Genomic DNA, 7,552 nt, shown 5'->3' with positions numbered 1-7,552 from the left:
TCTCTCCCTTCACCCTATCTCTCCCTTCACTCCTATCTCTCCTTCACCCCTATCTCTCACTCCACCCCTATCTCTCCCTTCACCCCTATCTCTCCTTCACCCTATCTCTCCCTTCACCCTATCTCTCCCTTCACCCCTATCTCTCCCCTTAACCCCTATCTCTCCCTTCACCCCTATCTCTCACTCCACCTATCTCTCCCTTCACCCCTATCTCTCCCTTCACCCCATCCACTCCTCCAAGATGATACCTCCCCTCTCTACTCCTCCAAGATGATACCTCCCTCTCTACTCCTCCAAGATGATACCTCCCTCTCTACTCCTCCAAGATGATACCTCCCTCTCCACTCCTCCAAGATGATACACTCCCTCTCTACTCCTCCAAGATGATACCTCCCTCTCTACTCCTCCAAGATGATACCTCCCTCTCTACTCCTCCAAGATGATACCTCCCCTCTCCACTCCTCCAAGATGATACCTCCCTCTCTACTCCTCCAAGATGATACCTCCTCTCTACTCCTCCAAGATGATACCTCCTCTCCACTCCTCCAAGATGATACCTCCCTCTCTACTCCCTCCAAGATGATACCTCCCTCTCTACTCCTCCAAGATGATACCTCCCTCTCTACTCCTCCAAGATGATACCTCCCTCTCCACTCCTCCAAGATGATACCTCCCTCTCTACTCCTCCAAGATGATACCTCCCCTCTCTACTCCTCCAAGATGATACCTCCCTCTCCACTCCTCCAAGATGATACCTCCCTCTCTACTCCTCCAAGATGATACCTCCCTCTCCACACCTCCAAGATGATACCTCCCTCTCTACTCCTCCAAGATGATACCTCCCTCTCTACTCCTCCAAGATGATACATCCCTCTCTACTCCCTCCAAGATGATACCTCCCTCTCTACTCCTCCAAGATGATACCTCCCTCTCTACTCCTCCAAGATGATACCTCCCTCTCTACTCCTCCAAGATGATGCCTCCCTCTCCACTCCTCCAAGATGATACCTCCCTCTCTACTCCTCCAAGATGATACCTCCCTCTCCACTCCTCCAAGATGATACCTCCCTCTCTACTCCTCCAAGATGATACCTCCCTCTCCACTCCTCCAAGATGATACCTCCCTCTCCACTCCTCCAAGATGATACCTCCCTCTCTACTCCTCCAAGATGATACCTCCCCATCCACTCCTCCAAGATGATACCTCCCCATCCACTCCTCCAAGTTGATACCTCCCTCTCTACTCCTCCAAGATGATACCTCCCTCTCTACTCCTCCAAGATGATACCTCCCTCTCTACTCCTCCAAGATGATACCTCCCTCTCCACTCCTCCAAGATGATACCTCCCTCTCTACTCCTCCAAGATGATACCTCCCCCTCCACTCCTCCAAGATGATACCTCCCTCTCTACTCCTCCAAGATGATACCTCCCTCTCCACTCCTCCAAGATGATACCTCCCTCTCTACTCCTCCAAGATGATACCTCCCTCTCTACTCCTCCAAGATGATACCTCCCTCTCTACTCCTCCAAGATGATACCTCCCTCTCCACTCCTCCAAGATGATACCTCCCCCCTCCACTCCTCCAAGATGATACCTCCCTCTCTACTCCTCCAAGATGATACCTCCCTCTCTACTCCTCCAAGATGGTACCTCCCTCTCTACTCCTCCAAGATGATACCTCCCTCTCCACTCCTCCAAGATAATACCTCCCTCTCTACTCCTCCAAGATGATACCTCCCCCCTCCACTCCTCCAAGATGATACCTCCCTCTCTACTCCTCCAAGATGATACCTCCCTCTCTACTCCTCCAAGATGATACCTCCCTCTCTACTCCTCCAAGATGATACCTCCCCCTCCACTCCTCCAAGATGATACCTCCCACTCCTCCAAGATGATACCTCCCTCTCCTCCAAGATGATACCTCCCTCTCTACTCCTCCAAGATGATACCTCCCTCTCTACTCCTCCAAGATGATACCTCCCTCTCTACTCCTCCAAGATGATACCTCCCTCTCCACTCCTCCAAGATGATACCTCCCTCTCCTCCAAGATGATACCTCCCTCTCCTCCAAGATGATACCTCCCTCTCTACTCCTCCAAGATGATACCTCCCCATCCACTCCTCCAAGATGATACCTCCCTCTCCACTCCTCCAAGATGATACCTCCCTCTCTACTCCTCCAAGATGATACCTCCCTCTCCTCCAAGATGATACCTCCCTCTCCACTCCTCCAAGATGATACCTCCCCCTCCACTCCTCCAAGATGATACCTCCCTCTCTACTCCTCCAAGATGATACCTCCCCCTCCACTCCTCCAAGATGATACCTCCCTCTCTACTCCTCCAAGATGATACCTCCCCATCCACTCCTCCAAGATGATACCTCCCCATCCACTCCTCCAAGATGATACCTCCCTCTCTACTCCTCCAAGATGATACCTCCCCATCCACTCCTCCAAGATGATACCTCCCCCTCTACTCCTCCAAGATGATACCTCCCTCTCTACTCCTCCAAGATGATACCTCCCTCTCCACTCCTCCAAGATGATACCTCCCTCTCCACTCCTCCAAGATGATACCTCCCTCTCTACTCCTCCAAGATGATACCTCCCTCTCTACTCCTCCAAGATGATACCTCCCTCTCCACTCCTCCAAGATGATACCTCCCCATCCACTCCTCCAAGATGATACCTCCCCTCTCTACTCCTCCAAGATGATACCTCCCTCTCTACTCCTCCAAGATGATACCTCCCTCTCCACTCCTCCAAGATGATACCTCCCTCTCTACTCCTCCAAGATGATACCTCCCTCTCTACTCCTCCAAGATGATACCTCCCTCTACTCCTCCAAGATGATACCTCCCTCTCTACTCCTCCAAGATGATACCTCCCTCTCTACTCCTCCAAGATGATACCTCCCTCTCTACTCCTCCAAGATGATACCTCCCTCTCCACTCCTCCAAGATGATACCTCCCTCTCCACTCCTCCAATATGATACCTCCCTCTCTACTCCTTCCAAGATGATACCTCCCTCTCCACTCCTCCAAGATGATACCTCCCTCTCTACTCCTCCAAGATGATACCTCCCTCTCTACTCCTCCAAGATGATACCTCCCTCTCCACTCCTCCAAGATGATACCTCCCCATCCACTCCTCCAAGATGATACCTCCCTCTCTACTCCTCCAAGATGATACCTCCCTCTCTACTCCTCCAAGATGATACCTCCCTCTCCACTCCTCCAAGATGATACCTCCTCTCTACTCCTCCAAGATGATACCTCCCTCTCTACTCCTCCAAGATGATACCTCCCTCTCTACTCCTCCAAGATGATACCTCCCTCTACTCCTCCAAGATGATACCTCCCTCTCTACTCCTCCAAGATGATACCTCCCTCTCTACTCCTCCAAGATGATACCTCCCTCTCTACTCCTCCAAGATGATACCTCCCTCTCTACTCCTCCAAGATGATACCTCCCTCTCCTCCAAGATGATACCTCCCTCTCTACTCCTCCAAGATGATACCTCCCTCTCCTCCAAGATGATACCTCCCTCTCTACTCCTCCAAGATGATACCTCCCTCTCTACTCCTCCAAGATGATACCTCCCTCTCCACTCCTCCAAGATGATACCTCCCTCTCTACTCCTCCAAGATGATACCTCCCCTCTCTACTCCTCCAAGATGATACCTCCTCTCTACTCCTCCAATATGATACCTCCCTCTCCTCCAAGATGATACCTCCCTCTCTACTCCTCCAATATGATACCTCCCTCTCCTCCAAGATGATACCCTCTCTCTACTCCTCCAAGATGATACCTCCCCTCTACTCCTCCAAGATGATACCTCCCCATCCACTCCTCCAAGATGATACCTCCCCATCCACTCCTCCAAGATGATACCTCCCCATCCACTCCTCCAAGATGATACCTCCCTCTCTACTCCTCCAAGATGATACCTCCCTCTCCACTCCTCCAAGATGATACCTCCCTCTCCTCCAAGATGATACCTCCCTCTCTACTCCTCCAAGATGATACCTCCCTCTCTACTCCTCCAAGATGATACCTCCCCATCCACTCCTCCAAGATGATACCTCCCCATCCACTCCTCCAAGATGATACCTCCCTCTCTACTCCTCCAAGATGATACCTCCCTCTCTACTCCTCCAAGATGATACCTCCCTCTCTACTCCTCCAAGATGATACCTCCCTCTCTACTCCTCCAAGATGATACCTCCCTCTCTACTCCTCCAAGATGATACCTCCCCCTCCACTCCTCCAAGATGATACCTCCCTCTCTACTCCTCCAAGATGATACCTCCCTCTCTACTCCTCCAAGATGATACCTCCCTCTCTACTCCTCCAAGATGATACCTCCCTCTCTACTCCTCCAAGATGATACCTCCCTCTCTACTCCTCCAAGATGATACCTCCCTCTCTACTCCTCCAAGATGATACCTCCCTCTCTACTCCTCCAAGATGATACCTCCCTCTCCTCCAAGATGATACCTCCCTCTCCACTCCTCCAAGATGATACCTCCCTCTCTACTCCTCCAAGATGATACCTCCCTCTCTACTCCTCCAAGATGATACCTCCCTCTCTACTCCTCCAAGATGATACCTCCCTCTCTACTCCTCCAAGATCATACCTCCCTCTCCACTCCTCCAAGATGATACCTCCCTCTCCTCCAAGATGATACCTCCCCTCTCTACTCCTCCAAGATGATACCTCCCCTCTCTACTCCTCCAAGATGATACCTCCTCTCTACTCCTCCAAGATGATACCTCCCCTCTCTACTCCTCCAAGATGATACCTCCCTCTCTACTCCTCCAAGATGATACCTCCCTCTCTACTCCTCCAAGATGATACCTCCTCTCTACTCCTCCAAGATGATACCTCCCTCTCTACTCCTCCAAGATGATACCTCCCTCTCTACTCCTCCAAGATGATACCTCCCTCTCTACTCCTCCAAGATGATACCTCCCCTCCACTCCTCCAAGATGATACCTCCCTCTCTACTCCTCCAAGATGATACCTCCCTCTCTACTCCTCCAAGATGATACCTCCCCTCTCTACTCCTCCAAGATGATACCTCCCCTCTCTACTCCTCCAAGATGATACCTCCCTCTCTACTCCTCCAAGATGATACCTCCCTCTCTACTCCTCCAAGATGATACCTCCCCTCTCTACTCCTCCAAGATGATACCTCCCTCTCCACTCCTCCAAGATGATACCTCCCCTCTCTACTCCTCCAAGATGATACCTCCCTCTCTACTCCTCCAAGATGATACCTCCCTCTCTACTCCTCCAAGATGATACCTCCCTCTCTACTCCTCCAAGATGATACCTCCCTCTCCACTCCTCCAAGATGATACCTCCCTCTCCTCCAAGATGATACCTCCCTCTCTACTCCTCCAAGATGATACCTCCCTCTCTACTCCTCCAAGATGATACCTCCCTCTCTACTCCTCCAAGATGATACCTCCCTCTCTACTCCTCCAAGATGATACCTCCCTCTCTACTCCTCCAAGATGATACCTCCCTCTCTACTCCTCCAAGATGATACCTCCCTCTCTACTCCTCCAAGATGATACCTCCCTCTCTACTCCTCCCTGAGCTCCAGTACTCTAGGACCCCTCCTCTCTATCATGTGTTTCTGCTCTTTCATGACTAGATTATCCACCTCCCCCCCTCTTCTTTCTCTCTCTCTCTCTTCTTACCTTCATCTACTCAATCAGCTTTAACCCAATGAGAGAAGATTGTCTTGCTCAAAAGGCACCATTCATTTCCCTTTATTTCTTGCAATTCATTCAACTTCAGTGGTTTTGCTCTACTAACAGCATGTTGAGCAGCTGACTCCATAGCGCCCTCTGGTGGGCGGTTGTTATAACAAGCCAACACTATTCTATGACACACGCAGCATTGTTTGTGTGTTCTCTATGCACATCTATAGAGCCGCCCTGAGTAGTAACCTGAGGGTTGTTTGACAGCTGACTCCACAGCACCCCCTGGTGGGTAATTATGATAATGAGACATTACTCTTCTACAGAGCAGCCCTGAGTAGTAACCTGAGTGTTGTTTGACAGCTGACGCCACAGCACCCCCTGGTGGGTAATTATGATAATGAGACATTACTCTTCTACAGCGCAGCCCTGAGTAGTAACCTGAGTGTTGTTTGACAGCTGACTCCACAGCACCCCCTGGTGGGTAATTATGATAATGAGACATGACTCTTCTACAGAGCAGCCCTGAGTAGTAACCTAAGTGTTCTGTATGTCTCTCTTTTCCAGGTTCTAGTGAGAACCAGAGTGACTGGTGCCTGGGGAACCGTAGTAACCTGAGTGTTCTGTGTGTGTTCTGTGTTCTAGGTCAGCAGGTTCTAGGTCTGGTGGAGAACCAGAGTGACTGGTACCTGGGGAACCATAGTAACCTGAGTGTTCTGTGTTCTAGGTCAGCAGGTTCTAGGTCTGGTGGAGAACCAGAGTGACTGGTACCTGGGGAACCTGTGGAAGAATCATCGTCCCTGGCCCGCCCTGGAGAGGGGCTTCAATACAGGTGAGAGACACACATGAATGCAAACACACACACACACACACACACACATACACACACACATACACACACACACACACACACACACACACACACACACACACACACACACACACACACACACACACAAACACACACACACACGGTAATTTCTTCACTCTGAGAAATATGTGGTCAACACTTTCTATGAGTACAAACTTTATTCACAATGAAAATGATAATGAGTAACTTTTCACTATATTTTCCCTGCCTGAGCTGAGCTGCCTGTGAGTTTTTCTCACCAATAACAGAAGTATTACTTCTGGTTCCTCTCTTCTTGGGGAGAGAGACAGAATGAATAATGTCTTGGATTGGAACAAACAAACCGTCTCTCTCTCCACCCTGCTGGGTCCATCTTCTACAGCTAGAGGCAGGCTGTGTCTCAAATGCCACTATATTCCCTATATCTCCTATGTTAGTGCACTACTTTTGACCAGGGCCCATAGGGAATAGTGCGCCATTTGAGACTCAGCCCCAGAGAGAAACAGAGCCGCAAACCGCCAAATGAACGCCGGCTGGCTGTAATATTGCTGCTATATCTAATGCATTAGGCGATAATGGCCTCTTCAACAGATGGCCAGGCTACAGAGGGTCTTTCATCTCTGAAGAAGTCTCTTTTGTGTTCAGTGTAACACAGGAAGTGATGTGATGAAAATATGTTGCAGCGACGGTAGTGGCTGTGATCACTTCCTCTCTGTTTGAAATGAAAGCTGAGAAGATTTGGCATGAGCCCTCAGATCCTCAAAAAGTTCTACAGCTGCACCATCGAGAGCATCCTGACTGGTTGCATCACCGCTTGGTATGGCAACTGCTTGGCATCCGACCACAAGGCGCTACAGAGGGTAGTGCGTGACGCCCAGTACATCACTGGGGCCGAGCTCCCTGCCATCCAGGACCTCTATACCAGGCGGTGTCAGAGGAAGGCCCTAAAAATTGTCAAAGACTCCAGCCACCCTAGTCATA

The 7,552-nt window shown here is 50.4% G+C and overlaps 1 pseudogene; it reads left to right on the top strand.

Annotated features, from left to right (window-relative positions):
• Positions 1 to 7,552, top strand: part of LOC121562626 — an 86,122-nt pseudogene that overhangs the window by 39,787 nt on the left and 38,783 nt on the right.

The sequence above is a fragment of the Coregonus clupeaformis genome, unplaced genomic scaffold (assembly GCF_020615455.1).
Source record: "Coregonus clupeaformis isolate EN_2021a unplaced genomic scaffold, ASM2061545v1 scaf1886, whole genome shotgun sequence".
Taxonomy (NCBI): Eukaryota; Metazoa; Chordata; class Actinopteri; order Salmoniformes; family Salmonidae; genus Coregonus; species Coregonus clupeaformis.
Note: the sequence above shows the minus strand (reverse complement) of the source record. Positions and strands in the feature narration are given on the sequence as shown.